Here is a 14,571-nt window from a genome sequence, read left to right as displayed (position 1 = left end):
TCTCACTATTCTGTATGTCAATCTAATACTCTGCAGGTCTCGACTAATTTGCTTTTAGTTTGCAATTTTTAAATTAAGTCGCCTTCCCTGCTGATCCCCTCATTTCCAAACAAAAGTGGCAATCTTCAGGAGTAGATAATCCAGCCCCTAAATTGACAAACTATCTACCTTTGGTTGTGTCTCCAAATGGAGAAGATAATATTATGCTTCCTTTTTTGGTAAAACGGGGTTTCTTTGCTTGAAAAAGGTGAGAATTGGCCGAGGAGGGGAGCAGGGGGGGGCAAAACCATCTGATTTTGCAAGCATTCCTTTCTCGTGAACGACCCTGACAAAACCCTGACAAGTTTTGCAAGCCTTTGCAAAGATTGCTTGCAAAACCCAGATAGCTTTTTGATAGGAGAGGGTGCTGTTCAGCCATTTGTTGAACAGTGAATTGTCAGGTCTGCTAAACCATAATTGTTATAAGATAACAGACAGAGCTCCCCCCCACCCCCCCACCCCATTGGAACTAGAATAACATGGAACAAGAGCTAGAAGTGCAGTAATAGATTAAGAGGACACAAGTTGAATTTAATTACATATTATGATGGTCATCGTTACAATATATAGTGGGGACCTTCAAACACACTTCCCTTCATGTCAGTTCTATGCTACTGCTCATTTGTCTAATTAGGAGTCTTTTAATAGTTCTCAAATCCACTACTTTTCTTTTTTTAAAAAAACTAGTATAGAGAATATTTATTAATATAATGCCAAAATCTATTTTCTAATTTCTTGGAAGTTTTCTCTCTGAAAGAAGCAGTAATTTTCAAACTCTTTTTATTATTTATTAATTTTGGTGCTGTTTTTTGAACTTACTAAGTTACTAACTAGTTACTAAATCTGCATTACTATTAATCTTCTCATCGTTCCTATCACCCATCTCCTCCCACTTATGACTGTATGACTATAACCTTGTTGCTGGTATCCTTAAGATTTATATTGACTGTTTCCTAATATGATTTGATTGCTTTTTTGTTCCCATGACTATCATTAAGTGTTGTACCTTATGATTCTTGAAGAATGTATCTTTTTTTTTATGTACACCGAGAGCACATGCACCAAGACAAATTCCTTGTGTGTCCAATCACACTTGGCCAATAAAGAATTCTATTCTATTCTGTTCTGTTCTGTTCTGTTCTATTCTAATTGTAGCAAGAGGTGGAAAATGCTGTCATTCATTTTTCTCTCTGATTTCCCTTCCTGTCCTGTCTGAAAATTGACTTGTGGGAAGAATTCCCTCTTGATATGACATGGGGAACCAAAGAAGCTGCAGACCATTGGAGAGATAAGATAATGCAAGATTAGATACTCATACCTTTTCCTCCTTTGACAAATTACCACTAAGATAAATATAAGAATTCAACACTTTACTAATATTACTCCCCATTTGTAAAATAAAAATAAAAATCCGTTCACTTTTCATCAAAGTGAGCAGGAATTATTAAAAGAAACACATAAGAAATTTTGAGTAGAGCTCTCATCTTTACATAGCTATTCTGCCACCATCTCGCACAAAGCAGGCTTTTATCAAATAAATCTTCTCTTTTCCTTTGCTATGAAACAAATCAAGAGAAAAAAGAAACAGCACACAGTTATGCAAATAAATTCTTGTTTAGTATTAGAGGTGAGCATTGACCTTACACTCAAATGCAAACTGAGAATTGTCACCTGAAGAAAAAAAAACATACAAAGAAATATCTTCTTTCCCAAAAAGTTTGCAATCATTTTTTTTATTGTTATTATTTTAAAGCCTGCAAAACAGAAAGCATCAACTAGAGGGTGTGTGTTTTTCTTGCTTTTCCATAAGGTTCTACTTTAAGACCTCCATATGCTCAGTTTTAATAATTTGTTTTCAGAAACTAGGAACGGTTCCAAAAGCAATTTTTGAAAATAATGTGCTTCTTGTTAAAAAGGAAGAAAGAAAGCTGAAATCCAGGTACTACATCACTGCAAGGTACTGTAGGAGATATATTAAAAGCAACTTTAGTGGGAAACTAGTTACTTGTACATAGCAGTTGGGGGGAATTTTATTCCTGTTTCAAATAGTGGGTTTCATTAATTGTTAGTTAAGATTCCATTGGAGAGTTGAGGTCTTTCAAAGTGGTTATCATTTAATTATGCAGATTATTATACATTAAGCAGCAGTTTCATGTCACTATTCCCATTCCCATGGTATCTGTTTTTATAATATACACTGTTGATGTATTTTTATATTTTTCTATGTCTGTGATTTTTATATGTAAACTTCCCAGAATCACCTTCATAAATTAATTAATTAATATTTACTAGGATGGAAATGCTCTGAGACCGTAAAATCTTTCTCCTTCCAAGTCTTGTACTCAAAGATAACAATGTAAACCAATCAAGGTTCGCCTACAATCTGTCCAGTTAACTAACAGGAGAGTGCAAAGAATGTCATTCAATTAATCCCCTACTTCCTGAACTGAAGTCAGTCAGGAAAGAGAAATAAATAAATATTGCCAAGGCATCTACTTCCCCTATTAGTCCATACTCTTCTGCACTCACATTCACTTGTGTAGTAGTTGAACTGCCCCTCCCCCTCAAAAAAAAGCTATTCACTTGCCATACTGCCAATCCTCAAATGTATAAATATTTTGTGTCTTGTGAGAAGACATGCTAGTAATTCTACAAAGAAGCATTTTTCTCAGGAGTTGTGACTGTGACTGTATGTTCTTATGATGTCTGCGAAGAAAGGCAGGTTCTAAATGCATGCACAAAGAGATAAAGTTTAAGAACAAGATGCATAACCTCTCTGAGAGAAGTAAAGAAAAGTGGCAGGAGGAGAGAGAGAGAGAGAGAGAGAGAGAGAGAGAGGGAGGGAGGGAGGGAGGGAGGGAGGTTTAGTACTATTGCTGTGTAATCAGGGGTGGGCTTCAAAAATTTTAGTAAGAGGTTCTCTGCACAGTTTCTGGGTGGGCATGGCCATGGTGGGTATGGCCTAGTCTGCCTCCTGCACCATGGCGGGGGGGGTCTGCCCTCCCTGGGCTCCGGAGACTTTCCTCAAGCCTCTGGGAGGGCGAAAACGGCCTCCCCAGGTTCCAGAGGCCCTCTGGCCCTCTTCCCAAACTTCCAGTAGGCCTGTTTTTCACTCTCCCCAAGCCTCCACACGCGCCCTGCACTTACCTGCATCCAAAATGGGCTGCGTAGGGACTCCTGGGAGAGGAGGGGCAGGGTGGGCAGGGGCAGCCAGGAATGGGATTTTGGGGTTCTCTGAACTGCACAGAATCTTAGAGGTTCTCCCAAACCCCTGCGAACCCCCAGCAGCCCACCCCTATGTGTAACTATTAAGTTGACTCAGGAGTTGGAAATTAAACCAATAATGTTTTCCAATAGGAGATGATGTTGATGAGAAAAGGAAAGATAAATAAGTAGGCATTTCAAAAATAGTTCCACTTTCTCTCGTTAACACAAATGATGTGAATTGTTAAGTTGAATTTGAGATGGAAAAATGAATGTCAAGAAAGTTAGGCCTTGAATAAATAAGTAAAAGTAATTTGAAAATAATGAATCAGGCAGTCCAGGGAACTATCATTATGGTAATAATTTAACTATTAGTTTACCAAACTCACCGAAGGGTGTCCAAAATTTTTTAAAAGATAAAACTTAATTTATAATAAATATACAAAAAATTGTCTACATGGTTTCTACCCATGGAGTGGGATTTATATACTGCTGGGTTGGAAGAGAACATCAAGTGCAAAGAATACTTATTAGGACCAAAAGAGCAACATTAAATCTGATTTCAAATATTTAGATCCAGTTATTTGGCTTTCTAATTTGATCTTGTAGCTTTGCTTGTAAAATATGTACACAGCTTTATCTGTTCTTGTTTTATCTTATCTGGAATATTTACCTTTTAAATATGCCGAAAGCACTACTGCCAACAACTAAATGTTTTGCAGCACTCTCCTATTATTACTATGAAAATCAGGACATAGAGTATATTTGAAGCTTGTTGTTTCTGGAAGACATTTCCATTGTGAGTCCTATCACAAGGCTATCAAGGGAATTCAGGCATGAGAAAGGGTTGTGCAACATGAATGGAACTTCCAGATATAATCTCTTGTGCAGAAAATATATTGGAAATTAGACATCCCATGCTTGGGAATGAAAGCTTGCTGCTCTCATTCCATTTCTCTGTCTTTGTTTGCATATATGCTTACAGAGAAAGCCAGCTTCAACAGAGCTGATTGGGTTGGGGAGGGGGCATAACTATTTCCAGACATGTTTCCTCTTCTTCCCTTTCTCCAAAACATGTTGGTGTGAGAATATCCCAACATTATGTGAAGGGATTCTTCTTTGGATCCAGTTTCTATGTCAATCTTCTCTGTGTTTCATTTGTTTTGAAATGCAGCTGATACAACTAGGAAAACATTAGCCTGGCTATGCAACATTTGCTTATCTGGAGCTGTTAATTGATTGCAGATCTTTTTTAGCCAATTAACCATGTGGCTTTTAATTGATTAACCAATTAAATGTTTTTCAGTTATGACTTTTTTATCGCATTAGTGTGTTCATGCTGTCAATCATATCCTTACAACTAAACACCATTCTAGCCACAGGGCTATATCTGGTATGCACAGAATAGCATTACAAGCCAAGAAGGGAAGCAATGTGAGTCTTAGTTAAGAAGATCACTGTTTGGGTCATTGGCAGTTTAATGTATTTTCAGGCTGGAGCACTAAGAATGAATGCAGGAATGGGAAGTTTGTATGACTTTCCCCAGCCATGAAAATTTGATTGGTATTTTCAATATCCATATGCATATAGGTAAGAAGGGAAAAAGAAGTAGGAAAATCCCATTGATTTCTGTTCATATTGTTTCCCATACATGCACTAGTGCTTCCAGGAGTTCAGTGATGCCCAGAAATGTATTTGTTAGATGTCTTAGTTTACATTTTAAGAAACGTATTTGAACCTCCAGAAAAGATCATTGTCACATGGCTATTGGTTGGCCAAATTAAGAGGGAGAATTTCAGACATGGAATCTAAAGCTTGAATAAAGGAATATATTCATCAGGGACATTAAAATCACATCCATAAAGTCTCCATGCTTTTTTATTATTATTATTTTCTGATTTGCACATTTGGGGAATGGATGCCTAACCAAAAAGTTTTATATAAGTACAGTCTTGTGTCCAGTATTTCAAAAGTTTGAAAAAAATACATTATCTTCCCATTCTGTAGAAGTAATGTGGTCTGAGAAATGTAAAATAAAACCATCTCTATTTTTTCATGTTCAAAAAAGAGAAAAAAGATTAGATATTTGAGCAGTTACTGCTAGAGGAATGTAAGACAGAGATATATGCTAAGACTTATTCAGGCATAAATATTTCACAGTGCCTGGGGTGAGGACTGCTTGAGATAAAGTTTAGCATTTAGCTCCATTTATCTAAAGGTAGATTTGAGTGACAAGTGTTTGTTGTAAGCTGCAATTAACGTGTCAATTGTTTTTCACGTCACAATGATTTTTCACACATAGTAATGGGTGTATAGCTTTAAATCAATCTAGCACCATGGCAATAAAAACGCCTGAATGGTTTTCCCTTGGGATCTGGGAAACTGCTGCACTTTGTTCTTGATCCCTACCAGTAAGTCAGGTAACAGCTCTACTATCAAATGGGTAAGTGATGAGAAGAAGGGGGAGGAAGCACACCCACAGCTGCCTCAGCTGTATTGATAAGCATTGGGGGTAATACTGAAAAGAACTTCAACATTTATGGATATGCACTGGTGTGAATGAAGTTATGATCCAGTTCTTTTTTATAGACCAGGGATCACCAATCTTTCAGGCCTCAGGACCACTAAATTCATAATTTTAAATCCCGCGGACCATTAATATGATCTGCCTAATGACCGGCTGGGTGGGCCATCGGTAGGTGGGCATGTGATTGGGTGGGCATGGCCAAATCAATGTCACTCACATCGAGGGGCGCTTCGCCAGCCTCTACTAGCCCCTCCCCTGCCAGCCACTCCTTGCCTGCCTGTTCGGGCTCCTTAGGGCCCCAACAGGAAGCAGTTAAGTAGCCATCATAAGAAAGAGTTGGCAAAATAGCTAAGTTCAAATTGGATCTGACTGAGAAGGAGGCTCAGTAGAAGCACCTCATTGAGGACTACGAGCATAGGCTTTCCAAGCAGAGGGAAGACCTGCGGGAGTGCAAGGTCAGGTACTGGCACTTGGAGGCTCAGTGGGCTGAGATGGTCAGCCAGTTCCAGGCCATGATGCAGTCCCATTGGAACGAGACCCTCTGGTTCTTTGCTACCAGCATTGCTTTCCTCCAGCCTTCATCCAAAGCCCCACACCAGGAGGCTGAAGCAGACCCCAAGTCGGAATTTCTGCCCTCCTCCGACCCACACAAAAAGACCCTGAAGGGGGAGACTCTCTGCAGCAATACAAATGTTCATTGCCCGTGTCTGTCCCAGGGGTCGTAGTTTGAGGACCCCTGATTTAGTGCAATGTAAAAAATGCAAATAATTTTTCTGCGGACCACCAAAATTTTCTTGAGGACCACCAGTGGTCCACGGATCACCAGTTGGTGACCGCTGTTATAGACAACAGTCCTGTTATGGTACTTCCTTTAGTGATATGAACAAGGTTGAGTAGTTTACAGTATAAAGCAACTTGGAGTTAGCATTGCAAAACAAGTTTGGAAGTAATTGTTGCAAAATACTGAATCAGCTATTTAGCCTAACCATTTCCTGATGTGTAGAATCTAGGAATAGAATATTACCAATACCTGGACCACCAGTTGATACTAGAAAACTCTACTTGTCTAATGATATCTAATCTGGACAACCATTAGATAAAGGAGAATATTTGAGGCTTGGGGTGGACATGAGGGATCCTTAGTGTTCTCTTAATTAGATTGTTGCAGACAGTTCATTACCCGCTATAGCATTAATACTACTCTAGCACTGATGATGTTACCTAGTTTGGGTAATGAAATGTCTGCAAGAAAACAATCAAGTTCGGAGAGCACCAAGGAACCCTCATTTCCCCGCTGCCCTGAAAGAGGCGGTGGTGAGGCCTCTCCTCAAGAAGCCGTCCCTGGATCCAGCAATATTGGCTAACTATCGTCCTGTCTCCAACCTTCGCTTCATTGCGAAGGTTGTTGAGAGTGTGGTCGCGCAACAGTTTCCACAATTCCTGGAGGAAACATCCTATCTAGATCCGTTCCAGTCGGGTTTCAGGTCTGGGCACAGCACGGAAACGGCATTGGTCGCGTTGGTGGATGATCTCTGGAGGGCTCGGGACAGGGGTTATTCCTCTGTTCTGGTCCTATTAGATCTCTCAGTGGCTTTTGATACCATCAACCATGGTATCATGCTGCACCGGCTGGAAGAGTTGGGGGTGGGAGGCACTGTGTTGCGGTGGTTCTCCTCCTTTCTCTCCGACCGGTCGCAGTTTGTGTTGGCAGGGGGGCAGAGGTCGACCTCGAGGCCTCTCATTTGTGGAGTGCCGCAGGGATCGGTCCTCTCGCCCCTTCTGTTCAACATTTATGTGAAGCCGCTGGGCGAGATCATCCGTGGCTTCGGGGTGAGATACCACCAGTACGCTGATGACACCCAGCTGTACATCTCCACCCCAGGCCACCCCAACAATGCCCTTGAAGTGATGTCCCAGTGCCTGGAGGCTGTGCGGATCTGGATGGGGAGGAACAGGCTCAGGCTCAACCCTTCCAAGACTGAGTGGCTGTGGCTCCCGGCATCCCGATATAGTCAGTTGACTCCATCACTGACTATTGGGGGTGAGTCTTTGGCCCCCACTGAAAGGGCTCGCAATCTGGGAGTCCTCCTGGATAGGCAGCTGTCTTTGGAGGAACATCTGACGGCTGTTACCAGGGGGACCTTTTATCAGGTTCGCCTGATTCGCCAGTTGCGGCCCTTTCTTGATCGGGATTCCTTGTGCACAGTCACTCACGCCCTCGTCACCTCTTGCCTTGACTACTGCAACGCTCTCTACATGGGGCTCCCCTTGAAGAGCACCCGGAGGCTCCAGCTGGTCCAGAATGCAGCAGCGCGGGTAGTGATGGGAGCAGCATGGCGCTCCCATGTAACACCGCTCCTGCGCGAGCTGCACTGGCTCCCGGTGATCTTCCGGGTGCGCTTCAAGGTGTTGGTTATCACCTTTAAAGCACTCCATGGCATAGGGCCTAGCTATCTCCGAGACCGCCTGCTGCTACCGATGACCTCCCATCGACCTGTGCGCTCCCACAGAGAGGGCCTCCTCAGGGTGCCATCAGCCAAACAATGTAGGCTGGTGGCCCCCAGGGGGAGGGCCTTCTCTGTGGGGGCTCCCACCCTCTGGAATCAGTTGCCCCCGGAGATAAGAAGAATCCAGGACCTCAATGCCTTCCGTCGTTCCCTGAAAACCTTCCTTTTCCAGCAAGCCGGGTTGGCTTAAGAAGAAATTTTTAAATTCTTTTAATTAGTCTGTGATTCTTAACTTTCGGGCCAAAATTTATATATATTTTTAAATGTTTTAATATTTGTATTCTATGTTTTTTATCTTGGCTGTACACCGCCCTGAGTCCTCAGGGAGAAGGGCGGTATCTAAATTGAACAAAATAAAATAAATAAATAAATAAAATAAATAAATAAATAAATTTCAACCCCAAGCCTCAAATATTCTCCTTTATCTAATGGTTGTTTAGCACAGTGGTCACCAACCAGTGGCCTGCGGACTACTGGTGGTCCACAAGAAAATTTTGGTGGTCCACAGAAACATTATTTATATTTTATTTTGCACAAAATACTATTTATCTTTTTAAAAAATTCATATTAGTGGTCCGCGGATTTAAAATTATTATTTAGTGGTCCCTGAGGTCTGAAAGGTTGGTGACCCTTGGTTTAGCATACGAATGAACACTAATGGGACTGAAAAAGATGTCTCAGAAAGAGGGAAGGGGTGATGTTTCAGAGAGAAGCAATAGGTGCTTCCCTTCTTGCCACACCTAGTTTGTGCTTCAGGCCTCCCTAGCAGGTACTCCCTAGCAGGTACACTCCCTATAGATCAATTTTCGAGAACTGCAGTCCTTGCCAATAGAAAAGTATTGTCTATCCCTACTTTAAGTAAGAGAGGTCTGGAGAGGATATTAAGAGGAAGCTACAGCAGTAGTATTTTGCAGTAATAACTTAAACTCAGACCACATTTTACGTATATCTTCCATGGGTGGTTGAATAGAATTTAGTCTCTCTAAGCATCTCCCCTCCTGTAACACTCTAATACAGAGAGATAATAATACAGGCTTCATTTATAAGCTTGTTGTAAAGGAAAATTGCAGATATAATACATTCAAATCTTATAATTGCTTCAGTGGTCACCATGGAATTCTGTGAAAATCATCTACAGAAGACTCAAGATTATTATTGCTTGTACTAAGCAATGTTTTACGTTTAATTACAACAGAAGTATATTAATATAGCAATATGTTCAGGTAGAATTAGTGAATTTTAGCAAGCAATCAGGAAATACATATTTCACTGATATAAATTAGGAAGGTCTGAAGTGTGCACCTTTCTTATTGATTGTACTTTCTTTTGAAAAGGAGATAATCTCCAAATGTGTTGGGTCAGTATGTATCTGTTTATCTGGAGCAGCTTCTTCTATTTTTGTAGAGTAGAATTGCAGTCTGAATACTACATACAAACCTCTCCTTTATTTGAGAATTGATACCCAACATTTCAATCCCAGAGATTCTTAGAACAATTAGAATGTGAATGATTATAGCTCATTAAAAGTTTTGTGCCAGTGGAAGGAGGGAGGGAAACTTTAGTAAAGCCTCTTTCTACACCAAAACTCTGCTTGAGGGTTGAAGAACCTTTTAGGTTGGTCTAAGACATGCAAGCAAGACAAAGTGGCAAAGAGGAAAAGGTGATTTACTTCTTGAATGGCAGTCCTTTTTTTTTTTTTTTTAGCAGAAGCAGACTTCTAGGTCTCAGAAGGCCCATGGTAAGGCAAACAATCCACAGAGTCATACAATAGCTATTGAAAAAAATGTCAAAGGCAAAAAAAGATATTTGAAGAAGTATTTTGATTCCCACAGTGTTTTTATAGCCATCTCTTTATAAAAATAATGTATGTTGCTCTTCATTAAAAAGTGTGCTCAGGATAAAGGCTCTATCAGTTTACACAAGCAGATTAAAAACTCAAACTATTTTTTTAAAAAACCCACCAACAATTGTCTGGTTTATATTCAGCTCTGCAGCTAGCCCATTAAAACATATTAACAGTCTCTCTACAAAACTCCATAGCCTTTCCTTGTGTGTGTGTGTGTGTGTGTGTGAGTGTGTGTGTGTGTGTGTGTGTGTGCGCGCGCGCGTACGTACATGAATGAACATGGATTTCATTTTTTTTCTCTGTTTCTTCTTTCAAACATGTGCTCACCGTCTGACCTTGAAGAAGTTCCCTTTTTCCTTCTCAGCCTTAGTCATTTTTTCTGTTTCCTATCTATATATGGTAATACTACAGTGACCCACATTTTAGATATAATGTCAAGACAAGCCTGATAAAATTGAAAGAGTCAGGATTTGTTTGTGAAAAGTTGTTCTCATTTACCCTAGCCTTAGGGTAAGGGAGAGGAAAAAAGAAAGAAAAGAAAGCAAAAATGGGAGGTGCAAGAAATGTTCATTACAATTAAACAATGCAGTCCCTTGTGCTAGATAAAAGGTGGAGAACTTTACTTATGCCTTTAGTTTTCTTTCATTTAATTCTGAAAATCTCTTCCACAATTTAAAAGAAATTCTTATTCAATCAGATGCAAAAGAAATGGCTTTCGGGCAGGGTTCTCCATGTTTTGGAAAGATCTCCTATTCTTATATTTGAGAACTAACTGTGGCGTTATTGTAAACTTAGTGGTTTACCTATGCTTTTTCCATTGAGTATGCATGTGTATGTTTTCTAACTCACATGTTTACACTTTTTAATTGTTGAACTGATTAAAGCACTTTCTGGGTTTATTTTAGTCACTGCTTTAATATTGTTGTAACACATCACATTGGGATATGACAGCCTTAGCCAACCTGTAACTAAAATTAAGAAACTTTTCTCTCATCTCTTTGAAAATGTCATCAAAATGTCTTCTTCTCTCTCTTCCCCAATTGAGAAAAATATGTCAAAGTGGTGTATCACAACAGATTTTAAACAAAAGTAACCAAGAATGTAAGATCATTTAAAGATTTGTTAGCTCCTTTACAGAAATCAATTAAATTTAAATACACTTAATTCAATCTAGATTGTGCCCAATGCTAAAGTCAGAAATCACAGAGAGAGAGAGAGAGGGAGGGAGGGAGGGAGAGGGAGGGAGGGAAGGAGAGAGAGACAGAGACTTCTTTCCTTATTAGTTATTTGCTAACAATCTATGCAAAAATTGCAATTGCAGAAATCCAGATACATAGTGGAAGGGAGCAGACCTACAACTTCCTTTGCTACTATCTTCGAGTCATACAGATTTTTGCTCCTTGTTTAGTCTGCTTAAAATTGCACAATAGAGTTGTGTCTTTGTCTATGTATGTTCATCTGTTTCCTAAGGGCAAAACAGTTTTTTCCCAAGTAGGTTCCAGTTGTGCCTGCTTACACAGAAGTAATCATTGTCCTTTCAGGTTTTAGCTTTCTCATAATATGTACTTTCAAACCTAGCTCTGAATATGTCACAGCTCTCTGTTCAGTAGCCTCTTCAATCTTCAAGTGACATTGCAAAACTTGAGTCTTTTGATACCTATCATTTTGAATTTGAGAGATTATGGGCACTATTTCAGAAAGAGAAAAGGAGACCCCAAAGTCAACCTCTGACATAATGTCTTGCCCTTTATTTCTGTATTTCAGTTTGATAAAACATGTCATAAAGGTCATGTAATATGACTAAAATAAACCAATAATTAAATAAGCATGAGCCAATCATAGGATGATTTAAACCTTTTCACTTGCTTTTACAATTTTCTAGCATTTTATTAAGCAATTTTGCACTTACAAATCAAGAAAAGCTCTATGGTTGTGCTCTTTTCTTTCTTGAACCCATGTGCAACTTCTTTTTTTTTTTTAATAATTGTATAAACAACAGTGCAGAAAAGATTAAAAACTGTATCGTGAAAAGGAGTCCCAGTGGTAAAGTTTGCTATAGTGGCATTAGGGTAAGTGTTCCCAATTGCGAACAGGTGGTAAAAACACAGATCCTACTGAGAAATAATGAGATGTGTATACATAAGTTTAGGAACCTCCTGTGCATCTTTTTCAAATGACATAAGACAACTTGAAATTAAATTTCATTTGATGCCAGATGAAAAACAAATGTTTCAGGGGAAAAGTTTTTAATACAAAATTAATTTGTTGTATATGTGCATGCCAGCACATGCCAGGTTTATGTGTGTGTGTGTGTATATATGTGTGTGTATACACACACACACACAAATCTTTTATAAAATTTTCCTAATGAGCACATACATGTATAAGCATTCTGCTGGTACTCCAATCCTTTGTCCTTTTTTCACTATAAGGTTGTTGCATGAATACACACATACACACACTCTTCTGACTGAGTTCTGATAAGAGGGAGAGGTTTCAGACTGAGGCTAGATGACTTTTTTTTTTTCAAAGCTACTATGTTTGCATTCCATGTACAAAAGGTAGGATGGCAGCAGAGGCATCTCCAGGGAAAGTCAAAAAAGTCAAGTTGGGGGCAGATGTTTCAAGCCGTGCCTCTTACGAGTGTCTTTTTATAAGGATACTTTTATCAGCTCTATGCCTTTGTTCTGCTTTGGGCATATTTCAAGGGAGATTATATTTAACCAATGCATGATAACTGTTTTTATGAACAGAAAACACAATGTAAGTATTTTAGATCCAAAATATTTTTTAATGGAAATTAATGAAAGCCTCCTATAGTTTAAGATTTGTTTTACCAGTTTAGATAATGTTTCCAGTGGTAGGAAACCTAGATCATAGAACATAAGACTATAAATGAATACCATGTTATACACTTTAAAATCACATATAATAATAATACTTAGTTACAGCTTACCGATTCAGCTTTATGAACCCTACTTTTTAACTACACCAGCCCATTCCTAAGGCACTGGAATATCTCCCAACAGCACCTCAGTAGGAAAGACAAAGATTTGAAAAGTCGTTTCTGCTATGTATCATTTGACAGGAAGTCATGCTATCAGAATGAAGCCTCATAGGAATCAATCTTACATCCATACATGGCACATGTCCTAGTTACTCTACAGATATGAAAAGGGCCATTAGGGCTTCTTATCAGCTATATATTGGTGTAATTAAAAGGTTTGATAGCATTAACCTGAACTGTGAAAGTCTCCAGACAATGCACTCTATCAGTCATCTGACCCTGCACTTTAAACAGTGTCTTTCTCCTCTACTTTTCAAAGGACACAGAGGTGATTTTACCGACTTATTTCAACTATAATGCTTTTTAAAAAAATATTATTTCTGTGTGTGTTTATGTATCTTAATTCATCAAACTCAATAAGACGCCAACCTGATCTGATCATGTGGATTTTATTGTACTTTGGCATTCTAAACTAATTGTTTAATCATGTTAATTAGCATGATGCAATTAACAATCGGGGACCCTACCTCTCATTGTAACTTACACTTGCTGTGACTTGTACCTACTACAATTTGCATTGAATTGCAGGCAAATACATTTTACTCACCCTATTGTCTTTGAAACAGTACTTGGAAACATTTCCAGGACTGCATATTTGAATTTTAGGAGGGTTTACATCAATTTCCTGAAGACAGGCTCTCTGCTCTCTTACTGCTAATCAATGAAAAAAGGTGGTGAAGTTATGCCCTGGTGATCTGATATAAGGCAGTACAAAGTATTCACATTACAAAAGAAAAAAAAAAAGACAACATTTCTCTTAAAGATAGATCAGGTCAAATGTTCTATTGTTGCAAATTAAGTGTTGCCAGCATAACAGTAACTAAGCTTAGGTGACTGAATTATTCCACTTCCAGCAGTCATTCATGTGCTGAACCAGTCCATGCCATGGCAGATGGGGAAAAGATCCATCTACTTTATAGGTTAGTTTATTCAGCTTTTGTATTTTCTGAACTGAACTTTCACTTCCTGAAATCAGCACTCTTCCAAATTTGTGATGCAGGTCATAGTTAAAAAAAAAATGTGTTAAAAACGGATATGTGAGAAGAAGATATACCAAATACAGTAAATTCTCATGCAAAAAACGTGCATATTTGAAAACATGCATACCAAAAACATCTATTAAAGAGAAGTGTGTATGAAATGTATTAATACAAAAGTACACAAATTAATCTACAACCAGGATGGAATGCATTTAAGACAGGAAAAACAAGAACTGGACTGAACTGAATGTTACATATTTGCCCATTTCTTGTGAAATATAGGCTCTCATTACCCATATTGAAGAGGTTGTCTGGAAGAGAGAATGGCCATGTATACATTTAAGGTTTTTAAAAAAGAATTCATAACACATGTGTATGCAGATTAATGTCTGTCCCGTTTT

This window comes from Pantherophis guttatus, chromosome 2 (assembly GCF_059756535.1).
Source record: "Pantherophis guttatus breed Tessera chromosome 2, ASM5975653v1, whole genome shotgun sequence".
Lineage (NCBI taxonomy): Eukaryota > Metazoa > Chordata > Lepidosauria > Squamata > Colubridae > Pantherophis > Pantherophis guttatus.
This window is presented reverse-complemented; position numbering follows the sequence as displayed.